Source organism: Grus americana, chromosome 1 (genome assembly GCF_028858705.1).
Source record: "Grus americana isolate bGruAme1 chromosome 1, bGruAme1.mat, whole genome shotgun sequence".
NCBI classification, from domain to species: Eukaryota; Metazoa; Chordata; class Aves; order Gruiformes; family Gruidae; genus Grus; species Grus americana.
In genome coordinates, this window is record NC_072852.1 from 198,669,571 (window position 1) to 198,683,546 (window position 13,976).

Sequence of the window (13,976 nt, forward strand, 5' to 3'; positions counted from 1 at the left end):
CTCCTGACTACTTTAACTGACAACATCTTACAAGTGATGGACCAAAATCCACTGAGATTAAAATTGTGGAACACAAATGAAACACTGGACACTCAATGCCTGTTTGGACTACAAATGTTCATGACAGCACAGATTACAATAAATGAGAAATAAATATTAGTCAAAAATCTATGTGACAAATAATAAAAAATATTTCTGTTGCAATGTTAAAATTCCATCTAGCGTTAGAATGTATTAGTATAATGAACAATGACTTCAGTTAGAGGGTTTCTCTCAGTCAAGTAATTATCTTCACAGATCAAGAATACTGATGTCCCGTTCCTCACCAAAAACTGCCAACCTCCTTTTCAATTGGATTTTGAAAGTCAATGACTGACAACTTTGTCCTGGAAAGGTAACCAAGCAAACATACTTATGTTCCACATTGTCAAGAGTCCACTCATACCGGCACTTGACTAACTAGAAGTACTTGCAAACTTATGCCATGAAAAAACAATGGAAAAAGATACGCAAATTGTGGTTTGAATATTCTGCCATTAAAAAATGTCACTAAAAAATTTCCAGAAATTCTGTGTATACCTACAAGATTTCAAGAACATCTGCTTATCCCTTAAAGTACAAGACAACACAATGGTGGAGAAGACAATGACTATCTGTGTTGGGTTTGCGTGGCAAGGTTTTGGGTAGCGGGGGGTCTACATGGGTGGCTTCTGTGAGAAGCTGCTAGAAGCTTTCCCTGTGTCTGACAGAGCCAATGCCAGCCGGCTCTAAGACGGGCCCGCCGCTGGCCAAGGCCAAGCCAATCAGCGCCTCTGTGATAACATATTTAAGAAGAAGAAAAACACTTAGAGAGTGAGCTTTTGCAGCCGGAGAGAGGAGAGAGAAGATGTAAGAAACTCTGCACACACCAAGGTCAGTGCAGAAGGAGGGGGAGGAGGTGCTCCAGGCGCCGGAGCGGAGATTCCCCTGCAGCACGTGGTGAAGAGCATGGTGAAGTAGGCTGTCCCCCTGCAGCCCATGGACGAAGGATGAGGGGGTGTAGCGATTCCACCTGCAACCCGTGGAGGACCCCACACTGGAGCAGGTGGAGGCACCTAAAGGAGGCTGTGGCCCGTGGGAAGCCCACGCTGGAGCAAGTTCCTGGCTGGACCGGTGGACCCGTGAAGAGGGGAGCCCATGCCAGGGCAGGTTTGGTGGCAGGACTTGTGACCCCGTGGGGGACCCCACGCTGGAGCAGTTTGCTCCTGAAGGTCTGCACCCCGTGAGAGGGACTCCATGCTGGAGCAGGGGAACGATGAGAGGAGTCCTCCCCCTGAGGATGAAGAAGCGGCAGAAACACCATGAGATGAACTGACCATAACCCCCATTCCCCGTCCCCCTGTGCCGCTGAGGGGGGGGAAGGTTGAAGCCGGGAGTGAAGTTGAGCCTGGGAAGATGGGAGGGGTGGGGGGAGGTGTTTTAAGAGTCAATTTTATTTTCTCATTCCTCTACTCTGTTTTGCCTAGTAATAAATCAGATGAATTCCCTCTCTAAGTTCGGTCTGTTTTGCTCGTGACAATAATTAGTGAGTGATCTCTCCCTGTCCTTATCTCGACCTACAAGCACTTCGTTATGCCTTTTCTCCCCTGTTTAGTGAATGAGGGGAGTGAGAGAGCGGCTCTGGTGGGCACCTGGCCTCCAGCCAGGGTCAACCCACCACACTATCATGTATCAATTTAAATAATTCATCTAAAACAGACATAGAAGCCATTTGGTCCTATCTATATCAACTTCTCTAACTGATTCAGATATTTTCCAAATCTGTGACATGTTTAAAGAGTGTGGTAAGGATTTGTTAAGCAAAGGGCATTTAGGGCAAAAGAAGAATATTCTAGCCTCTACGGAAAACAGAGTTTATCTTAGAAATAAAGTACTACACAAGAATTTTACAGTTAATAATCAGAAATTTTAGGAATAGAATAGAATAGAATAGAATAGAATAGAATAGGAATAGAATATTTTGGTTGGAAGGGACCTACAATGATCATCTAGTTCAACTGCCTACTCCGGGGCTTATGGAAAGTTAAATCATGCTGTTAAGGACGTTGTCCAAATGCCCCTTAAACACCGACAGGCTTGGGGCATCGACCACCTCTCTAGGAAGCCTGTTCCAGTGTTTGACCACCCTCTCGGTAAAGAAATGCTTCCTAATGTCCAGTCTGAACCTCCCCTGGTGCAGCTCTGTGCCATTCCCACGTGTCCTGTCACTGGGTACCAGGGAGAAGAGATCAGCAATTATTAAATTAAAAATTTAATTCTCCATGATAGACATTTTCTGACTATTTGTCAAAAGGCAGTATGTGTCCACAGAGGCTTATATATTGTAGTCAGAAAACAGATTCTTAGATCATCTGTGCAGTCAGAAGAGTATCCGGCTAGTACTGGAATCATGATTTTACTTCATTTGCAGTATCTTTCTCTTTGTGGCCTAAAATCAGTCAGTCACACTCCCTCCTCAGAAAAAAAAAAAAAAAGAAAAAAAAGATACCCCAAGCCTCTTGCATCCCCAAAATTGCATTACAGGAGATAGTAACGAAGTTAACTAAGAATAGAAGTCCTCTACTGCTGAACAACTGTAATTATGTAGCAAATAGTAAATATAGCTAAAATTAGGTTCTATGGATGTGTAACACTAGATGAAACAGAAGTTTTGCCATATGAAATATTAAAAGATACCATGATAAAGTTTCAGAAAGGTCAAGTATTACAGCAAAAGCAATTTAATGATAGAACGGCACATACTTTGGAAAAAAAGTAAAATTCACATGACAATATATACCTATTAGAATTGCTAAATGTAAAAAAAAAAAAATCACATAGAAATATTGATCTGTTAGAATCACTGAATGCAAAAATCAAACCCAACCAAATTCTCAAGCAATTAAAGTGGGGGTAATTTTATTAATGGTCAGAAAACATAAAAAATAATTAGTTACTAGACAGCTCTGGACTTCCAAGATCTGAGGGGAAATGTCTAAGTCTTCTCAATTCTTGTTCTTGTGCATGTTAGTCACTTGTGAGCTTAAATAACGATGCAATAGAAAAATCACCTTTTCAAAAAAGATTTTTTTCCAGTTCTCCTGAATTCCCACTGCTGTTAGAGGCTCTAATATGATATGAAACAAGAACTGTTGGAAACTTTTTTTTTTTAGTGTTTCCCTCCAAAGCATTTTGAGTTGGCTATGTTTGATGTGCTTTTTAAATTTGTAAGGGATAGGACAGCAGACCATTTATTGATAGACTGAGACCTTGCCCCTTCCTAAGAATAGGGCTATGGTGAATATCTAGAAAGGGATGTCATCTTCTAAACCTGAGCAAAACAGTGAGCCAAAGGAGGACTTAATCCTTCACATATAAATAGAAAGAAACATTTGAAAATTACTGTTGTGCCTATTAAAGCTATAAAAATGTAATTGTTTTAAATAGTTACTTAAACACGGTGGAAAATACTCCAATAGGAACCTTTTGGAATACAAACACAGAACCCCTGAATATACAAGATTTTAAAGGAGATCTGCCTAGACCATTTAATTACAAAGATATCTATAAGGAGGTTCAAAACAGCTCTGAAAGTCAGAATATTTGCATTTTGCTAGAATATGAACAAGAAGAAATTAAACCATAAAAATGTGAAAATGACTATGCAAGATAAGACAAAAATAAGAGGACTTACAAATAAGTATCCAACTGCCCAGCATGTCAGTGCACAGCAGGTCCTTCTGTCTGGTTTCTAGGAGTTTTTTCCATCTGTGAGCACGAACAGCTGGCTGTGGGTCTACTGCCTGATCATCTCAGCAGTACTTCAATCTCTGCTTCAGCTGCTATCTCCCAGCTCTTTGCCGCCACACTCCTCCTTCTCTATCCCTTTTTTTGCCACATTCTGTCACCTGGACTCTCCTCCCCAGTACAGGCAGTGGCTCCAGAACAGGAACCTTTTTCACCTCCTGTTCACCTGCTCTACTCACTCTCTTTTCTAATTAACTCAGGCACAAAATAAATTTATATAAAACAGATTCAATCTGTCACAGAGGGCTAGTTGTTTGGTTTTTTTGGGGGGGTGGGTGTTAAATGGTATCTTCTGCTTGGATTGCATCTTCACAATTTGATTAAAAACTATTTAACTTCTGTGGGTTTAATTCTGTATGACCCTTTAAAGAGGTTAAGTAGTGAAGCAGCAAGTGAAAAGCTGTGTGTGTACTTTGTGCTCGCTGCTGTACTCTGTGTGAAGATGAGCCTGACAAGTGAACTGGAATAGATGTAAGATGGGACAAATTGCTTTTCCAAGAGCAAACAAGCAAGCTCAGGTTTGTAGACCCTTTCAAAGAGTCCAGTTGAGGAGGGAAAGACTAAATTGGAGTCTGTGGCTCGTGTGCAGACTGGAAGACACAATGGAGAGACCTTGCTGTAGTAGTATCTTAAAAGCAGAAGATGTTGCTTACCCTAATACTGGGGAGAAAAAAACCCCACCAAACGTTAAATGTCCAAGCAGATTGGGAACGATTTTGTCCTTTTCAATGGTTGGTACAATTCAAGCATTGTCCTAAGTATGAAATTCAACTGTTGTTGGCTTGAGGAAGTTAATTAGCTTTTTCTCAGGAAGAAAACCAGAAATGTGTACTTCGGTTTATATGAAACTCTCCTATATTCCGGACAGGAGAGTGGAGTAAAGCACTTTTTAATAGGTTCATTACTTTGTACATTGGGATTTTTATTTTAGGGTATGATTCACTACTCACAGCTCCACCTGCAAGCACTCTGTGACAGGCAGAATAGTATATTTACAGTTGTATTCTGTACAGTATGTCAAAACACTTCTACAACAGATGTCAACAGCACTGACAATCAACAGAGAACCCACTAAATGTCCAGAGCAGGACAGTCTAGTCTTCTGCCTTGGGATATCTGAACTCTGAAGAATTCAAGTGAAATACATGGATATCACCCAGTATAGGTGGCTGTATAAAACAGAAAACTGAATGACTGTCCCTCCATGGTAGAACAGGTTTAACAGCTACTGGAAGCTCTGCATCTGTATCTGTATTCTCATATTGCATAAAGGTTTGTACAGCTACAAACCTTAAAGAATATGTCGAGTTTACCACTCTCTTTTGCTTTCTTCCTATTTCTTTTATGTCCTTTAATTTTTCTTGTTTCCTTCCCTACTCACATATATATCATAAGTATAGCTGATCGAGAGATATAAAAGCCCTCCCATTTTCTTTTATCATTAAATGTTATTTTTCAGTAACATAATATATATTTAATCCTGACATAATAAAGCAGGTGTATCTAATCTGCATTTGAAATAAAAGCATCTAAAACTCTGTTTAAATCCTGTGACTCAGTGATTAATTCATGAGTTAGAATAGTTTTTTCATTCAATACCAACATGCATCCTCCCAGAAAAGAAGCATCAGAGGAGAAGAAAAGAAAAAAAAGAAAAAAAAAAGAAAAAAAAAAGAAAAAAAAGGAAAAGAAAAAAAAAGAAAAGAGTTAAGGCACACAACAAAAATGTTTCCTGTTCCAAAAGATTTAGAAGTGGAAATATGAAAATTACAGTGCTCTGGACAGGACACTGCAATAGAAACCATGGTCCCAGAGCTCTTTCTGACAGACTCAATGCCCAGAAAATTTTAGTGGATTGCAGTTTTATATTTGGAACAACTGACTATTGAATTATTTTCATAGGAGGAACCTGCATTAATTGAATTTTCTTAAAACTGCAGTAATTAATAATAGTGATAAAAAGATGGAACACTAGTTAAGTATTTAAGAGAAAAGAGATAGTGTTAATAAAGTTCTTCTTCCCTGTTAAACAACTACAAAAAAGTATTGTGAGATGGTCTACTGCAGACCAGCATGTTTGCTCAAAGAGAGAGAATGAGTAAGACTGGCTGTTTAGCTAGTGTAAATTAAATGAATACATTCTTAATAATTTGTTATGAGTCCTAAAGAGAGCTTCTTTAACTTCTTTTGTTGCACAGGTTCAGCTTTCAAAATCTCAGAAGTACTTCCAAAAATGAACTAAAATTTAAAAGCTGACAGAATAAAACAGAAGAAAATTTATAAAATTGAAGGAGGAGTACACCCAAAGGTATGTTTTAGCTAATATGTAAAATGTGGTCATTTGCCTAACTAAATCTTGTTCTAAGAGAAATGAAGATGCTAGTATAAATCAATTAATGAGCAAAAGAAGCATATACTGAATCTCTATCCTGAATTGTATTTAGCAATAATCTAGACAAAAAGAAGTTTTAAATATTTTCATTTTACACAATTGCTCGTGTTCACACATTGTGATGAATATTCAGTGTAAAAGACAAAGAAAGTTACATGAGTTTACATGATCTATCTCTAAACAATTTGTCTTTATATCTACACACATAAACCAGAATTTTGAAGTGGATCTGCTTAAAACTTTCCCTTACAGTGAGCTCCTCCAAAGTAAACCAGAAATTTTTAAATCTCAATTACACTACAAAATATAACTTTTTTTTTTTTTAAATAGAGAATCTGGAAGCAGACAGGTAAGGTAGAATATAAATAGAATAAAGCTTATAAAGAAGTCATTTCCTGCCCATTTCTCTTTATTCAAATAGAATACTTGCTCAAAGAGAATCCTTGCTTTCAGACTCCTCAGTAATTTTATGAGTTGCAGAAAACTGTGCAGTTTCCTCCAGAATCAAAGAGGTTTCCATTTTATCACCTGTAAATCTGACTTACAGCTTTGTGGCCTTTGCAGCAATTTCTCCTCTTGATTGTTCCTCTGGAGCTGCAGGCTCCTAGACCCTTGCTGTGTTTCTCTCTGCCTTTTTACTCCTTGGTAAATTTGTGTTTTCTAAAATCGTCTTTTCTGGAATATTTTTCAATGCCCTTAAGTAATGAACAACCTTCTCTGCTTCTGTGAGGTCTTACCTGATTCAGTCACTCTTATTAATGGCACACAGCAAGTAAGAAGAACAAAAAGCCCCCAAGTTAGGCAATCTGCCATACCCACCTATGTTTACATTAGCATGGTATGCAGTAGGATGAATTAGTGAATGGACAAAAGGATACATTTTTCTTCAACAGTTTGCACAGTATATGCCACATTATCACCAAACCACATGTGCTTTGAAATCAGACATACTTCCACTGTTACTGAATGAAATAATTCCTTGCAGACAGTGTAGGAAAACCTTTTATCCAGTACTGATTATCTCCTGTGTTTTTTTTAGTAGGCAAGAAGAAACCATGTTCCCAAAGCATTTTACTTTTCCTTTAAAACTATGCTATAAAACACTGAATAATGATTTTCCATTTTACAAGTTGCCATTGTAAACCTGTTCTGAAGTAGATTACTCTCAATTTTGCACTCAAAATCATACTACACCCTATGACTCACTAAAAGAATGTCACGGAAAAAAGCCTTAACATTTTAAAGTATCAAAAATGGGGGAGGGGGGAGAGAAAAGGCACAATAAAAAGCATTTTTAGTGCTATGAAGTAAAGCAGCCTAAACCACATAGATATTAGCTATTATTTTGGAAACTAGAAGTATACAGTATTTTGTAGCGTTTCCATTTTTCACTCTAGAACTGAGCCTGAGTCCCTCACTTCTGAACTGCTAAGGTCAGTTTAGATCCGTACCACACGGGTAGAGAGTTAACCCAGCAAAACACTTCACAGAAAGAATTCCTCACCTTGAAGGCCTGGACAATCTTTGGTTAACAAAGTGCAGTAACATTTAAAAATATTATTTAATTGATGACTTCCCGAGATCACTCCATGCAGACTCTGTACTGAACCACATTTAAGAATGCCAGACTGATGTACTTCATCCAGAGTCACTTTTCTGGATCACGATGATCCTCTTCATCAGGCAGACAATGGAAGCTCAGCATTTAGCTGAGATCCTCAGGAGTTTTTACCCCTTCTGATGTTCAGGAAGACAAAAGGCAGCCAATGGAAAGGAAGCAGAAAAAGGACAAACAACTTTTCTCACCAACGATTGTAATAAAACAGCAATTCATGCTCCGACCTTCTGTGGAAGAAACTCAGACAGCCTTTAAAGAGCAAGAGTAGAAGTGTACAGAAAATAATTTTTAAGGATGTGGTTTGAAGATCTGAACTTGTATAGAAGTAGAGCCTTAGTACCAAAGGTTAAGTCACAGCCCTTGACCCATCAGATCTTTTTTGAGCTACCATTCACTATGAAGACTGTAAAAATAACAATTATTAATGTTAATAATATACCCCAACAATCTGTTGGATCTACTGAGATTTTAGCTTTGCCAAAATGCAAGCAGAAGAATTAGGCACATCAGAAGTGTATTTAATTAGGAACTTGCCATCTGGCATAAGCAAGTAAATTGTAAGTGTAGCTCTTTTAATACAGAAGAAGCTATAATCAACCAGGGAATAGACCATAAGCTATCTCTTGTTTGATTGAAATGCGTAAATTAGGTGTGGGAATAGTGTAATTATTTAGTATTTTGAAGGGTTATCCATGAGGCTGAGCTGTGGGCAAGCACGGCAGGCAGAGTAACCATAGTAAAAGTGTTTACTTCAAATTGACAGATATAAATCGATAATTTTTGCAGCCTTTAAGAATCTGACACCCTTATTAAGCAAAGTTAGAATACACTCGGAAAATAAATAGCTGAATTAGTTTAAAAAAGAAATAAAAGCATGCCTAATATACTTTCTGAAGTACTATCTGCAGCAATGTTTATTATAGTTGGGCATCCCATTCTGCCTATTTTGAAAAAAATAAACAAAAGCCAAGTACAGAAATGGGCAACAAAATGAAGTAAGTTCTACTCAGCTGCTCTCATTGTGCAAAACAGGAGAAAATTAGTTTGATTTTAGTAATAAACATCATCAACAAATGCTTAAGTTTCTCCTTTAGTGAACTTGTGATTCAGCAGTTTCAGAATTACTAGTCAAAGTAACAGAAGTTATGGTTAAAAGTCCTTTTCCCTGTTATTTGGTCACAACATTTTACTTTACATCTTTACTCCTCACACTTAGTTGGCTTTGCATCAGCTAACGTGAGAACAGCTACATCCTACTTCGTATGATCATCTCATTTACTGTCTGGATAACTACACTACCCAGGCAAGCTGCTTCATTTTTAGCTGTGCAGTCAAACACCCAGTCCACCACAGTTGTAGTACCAAACATAAAGCCAAGTCACAGATCAGCCCCTCCAGCAAGAAACAATTTCCAGAAATTCACTGACCATTTCCTAAGATAAAGGTGTCTGACAGCCTCTGACCTACTCTGTTATGGGGTTTTTTTGTAATCCATGAGAGCACATAAGCACCAGAATCAGTGTAAAAGTGTGTTGTCCTAGTCAGCTACTGGACAAAACAGAATGTACCCTTTTATTCACAGTATAATTACCTGCATACCCAGTTTAACCACGACTTACAGTATCTGTACTATCTCATAGAATCCTAGAAGGGTTTGGGTGGGAAGGGACCTCAAAGATCATCTAGTTCCAACCCCCCTGCCATGGACAGGGACACCCTCCACTAGACCACATTGCCCAAAGCCCCATCCAACCTGGCCTTGAACACTTCCAGGGATGGGGCCTCCACAACCTCTCTGGGCAACCTGTTCCAGTGCCTTGCCACTCTCCTTTTCTAAGGAAGTATCCTTGATGTTTCCTGGAATATTGATAGGAAGAGCCCTTGAAGGATGACCAGTAATGTATAGTCAGTGCCAAGCCTTTCAGATTTTCAGAATGTGCACTTATCTCTGGGGATCTCTTTCCTTGATTGTGGTTGTTAGACTTTATAATTAACTGATTTTACCTGCCTCATAGGATCCTTAAAATTTGATTCTGGGCTTGGGAAAAATATCAGACCACTTAATTTTTATATTCTCAAACAAACCTTAAGGTACTTCTCTTTCCCAATTAACTGTGCTTGATGTGCCTGGATTTTAAGCTTTTTCCAGAATCAAGGACATACTGGTTTACTATCAATAGCTAATAGTTCTTATTTCTTACACAATTCAGTACTCCTTGGCCGCCTCCTATATAATAACCCCAAAAGAAGAAAAAAAATGAATGATGTTGCATTTTAAAAACAGACATATAGCTCGATACATACCTGGGTGCATGTGACAATATATACAGGTATCTCCCAAAAGTCCCCCACAAATCTCTACTGGTTGCCACAGGACAGAGCAAACAAAAAGGATGGTGTTTTTTTAAACTACTGAAATAGTTCAGGAAGAAAAGTTCTGGCCAATACTATATTCAGATTTTCTCCAGAGAATGGTACAGGAAGAGAAGCATTATTTTTGGATACTTGTGTTCTCCTTCAATTTTTAAGACTGAATCAAGGAGGGATTGGCACTTTGACACCCGGGGCTAGAAGAGAAGTTGCCTCCAGCCATACTAATTTTCATGATGGGGTCCCTGAATATGTCATTAGCTGAAGACTAGGAAGTCAGGAAGTCAGAAACCGAGTGTTGCACTTGTGATATTCAGCATCCAGCAGCACAAAGGAATACTCTTCCTGGAGCAACATGGATAGCCAAGTGACTGTGAAAAAGTGAAGACAATGACTCACCTTCAGGTTACGTATTCAGAAACTGTTTGGAAGGAGTTGAATGAAAATGTGTTTGGACTGTTGCTGAGGAAGCTGTTCGATCCTTGGGGCAGATTGTAACGGTGCCTCATGTGAAGGCCATACATAGACAGACCAGGACAAGAGCAGGTGGTAAAGTACTGCTGGAAAATTTGACCTTATTCTGAGATCAACCAATGGAGGTAATCTCACTGCCACAAGAGACAGACTCTGAACAAAGGAGCATTCTGAGGCTGCTGGTGTAGTAGCCAATCTGCTATAGGCAGAGACCGCTTCTGCTCTTGATGCTTAACATGGATGTTACAGGATGAGGAGAATGGCCTTTAAGATTTGGAAGACTATCTCTCTGAGCAACAAATCTGTACGCACTGAATATTTTCCAGTAACGCGTTCCCCAAGATGATACAGGAAATCAGTACATCCATTTAATCATACAAAGTAACCTCCACAGCAGAGGCCAAAAGATAAAGAGAGATTCTTCTGCATTTAATTGCATGTCTTTGCTCAAACGGTATTTTATATCTTCATATATTGCAAGGATCTTGTATCCTTCCCTTGTCTTTCACTGCAAGAGAATAGATTAATACATCTCTCATTGACAGTCAGTGGTTCTCTGGGGAGTACCAGCTGCTGTATTCTGTCAATGAAATTGGTGGTGGTGATGGTGTTTCTTCACTCATGTTCAAATAATCTGAGATAACTATGCAGGCAGTCTTGGGTAGATACTTGGTTAATCCTCAAACCGTGACTTAGAATGGACAAATCACATAAGGATCTATATATTGGATCTATATATTTTAATCAAACAGACATGGATCAGGATACAGAGATATATATGAAATGGTCTGCACTGAGCCTTGTGATATGTAGGCATTGTGATATGGACTTTAAAGAAATATGCAATCAATTTCTGAGTAGCTAGGCTACATTCCGTTTGCTTCAAAAAAAAGAATAAAATAAAGAAAACATCTACTTTATGTGAATACCCTCTAAGATTTGAAGCATTCTGTTAGATTTTTCTAAATAACATAAAGAAGTCTGTCTATCCATACTGCATGCTGGTACTTCACACCATAGGCCGGACAAAACACCATAGATCACACGCCTTAAATTTTAAACAGTTTTAACATTCGCAGATGCATTAAATAATTTCAAAACTAAGTAGGCAGCTTTTGTTGTTACACTGTGTTACTCCAAATTACTCACAGTGACAAAATTAATTTCTCAAGCCAGTCTTGTAGAAATACGCATGTGAATGAGACTATATATTTTTGTACTTCCTAGACTGCAGTGGGATCACTGGCAAACATAAGCATAAATTTAAATTTTCACATAACTGCAGTCCATTTAATTATCTGTTTGGTCCATATCGGGCAAGACAATTTTCAAAAAGATACACCAAATATATTAGTGTGGATTTGTTTGATTACATCAGTGGGTTTTGGTTGTTTTCTACTATTATTTCTACTTGTGGCATATTCTTAAAGTAAGCCTGTACCTTAGATGGCTTGCTCTCTTTTCAAGCAATCATCAACATTTGGAATAATGACTTGCATATTGTCTATACATTCTCAAATAGCTCCACTTTAAATCTTCTTCTTAAACTAGTAAAGATAAGCAGGTAATTTGCATTTGTTAATTATTTTATGGTTTACCAAAAAATATGGAGGAAATATGTCAATGTAATTCATATTTACTTACAGCATGAGTGTTATACACCCATTTATAACACAAAAATCAACATAATTAACAGAAAATATTTTTGGCAATATAAATTTTTAAATGGCATATTAAGAAAATAAATATGAAAAGCAAAGTTAGTAAAAGGTAAAATTAACATGCTTATTTATACTCCTCTCTGAAAAATATAACTACCTTAAAATCATTTTTTTCAAATGCTCTTACTGGAAATGCCACATAATATCAACTGCTTGTTCTGTGTAGGCCCAGGAAAGAGATCCAGAGGAGGGCAAAGGACCCAATTAGCAAGATGAGCTAAAAAATAGCAAGACAAACAGATGGACACATATGGCAGCTCATACTGTGTCAATTTCTTATGAACTAAAGTTTAAAAAAAAAACCCTTACACTTATTTATTATTCCCAAAAGATAACTAAGCATAAATGAGCTGTGGGTATTGGGGTTTTTTTGTCTTATTGAAACAGTAATTTTAAATTATCAATATGGTGAAGGTTCTGTGTCACTCCCTCAGAACCAATAATCATTTCAAACTTTGAGATACATATTTAAAGTGTTTGGTGCAGAAGTACTACTGTGAACTGGCTACCTCTGAAGGATGCTTCCCTGCATTCAGTAGATTGCAATGCAGCATCTGTAACAATGTCAAGTAGTAACAAATCTCACACCTCATTCCTAAACCAATCCCATGCAATTAATTACAGTTCTTGGTTTTACCTGCTTTAGTAAAGATTCATAAACATTCAATTGCCCAAATAAATGCTTTCCTGAATGTGAATACTGTAAGTTTTTCAGGGATTTGGGTCCATCTCAGTTACCACAGATCTGAGGACCTGCCTTTGGAGAGATCTGTAACTTTTCTTTTATTAGAGATGGATGCCTTAGTCATTTTGCTTCTTTTTAGCCACTGTGAAAGTAATACTCAGTCTTAAGAGAAAAGATAGAGATTGAATTTAAGGCAGAATGTTCGCAGTCATTATAAAATCCTGACTTCTACAGAACTGTTAACACAAATAACTCTAATAATAATAAAAATGTAAAGTATAATTTTGTGAGTGAAATTACCAAAAGTCTGCCTAGTGCATTTGTGTTAGTCTGGGCTAATAATCAGAAACAACAGTCTTTTGTATAAACTATGTAAAAATCTCAATGTTTCACATAATAAATTAAATAATAATTAAAAGGAGGAGGGTATTGATTTTATAAGGAAGGAAGCTTATAAAGCCACTGAAAATTTACACTAAAAAAGTCTCTGAAAGAAAATTTTACAAATTAGCATATGTTGAAAAATTTACAGACTTCAAAGCAGTTAAAGCTAAAAATTTTCATAAATTACTCAAACTATAGCAATGCAGAGAATTTGGCTGCTATACACCATTTGCCGCATGTTTTCCATTTTCTTTATGTCACTTATGAAAACAAGATGAAAGCACAAAAGGATTTTATGACCGCGAGGCAGTCACAGAATCTCCCATCAACAACCCTAAAGAAACAGAAAGGGCCCAAACAGAGAGAACTGTGCATGTGCCAGGTGTTCTGCCTGGAAAGAGCAACTGCAGTCAACCTATAAAGTAGAAGGAGTAACTATAGACAAGTTTAGGGCAAAAAATTAAGTCCTGGTGTACCACATCAATCCTTCTGCCAGAGTTCTCTCAC

General features: G+C 37.7%; 1 protein-coding gene across 5 annotated transcripts in view; it reads right to left on the reverse strand.

Moving 5' to 3' along the window:
- SGCG (sarcoglycan gamma) overlaps nucleotides 1-13,976 on the reverse strand; it is a 153,834-nt gene that overhangs the window by 110,052 nt on the left and 29,806 nt on the right. The window lies entirely within an intron of this gene.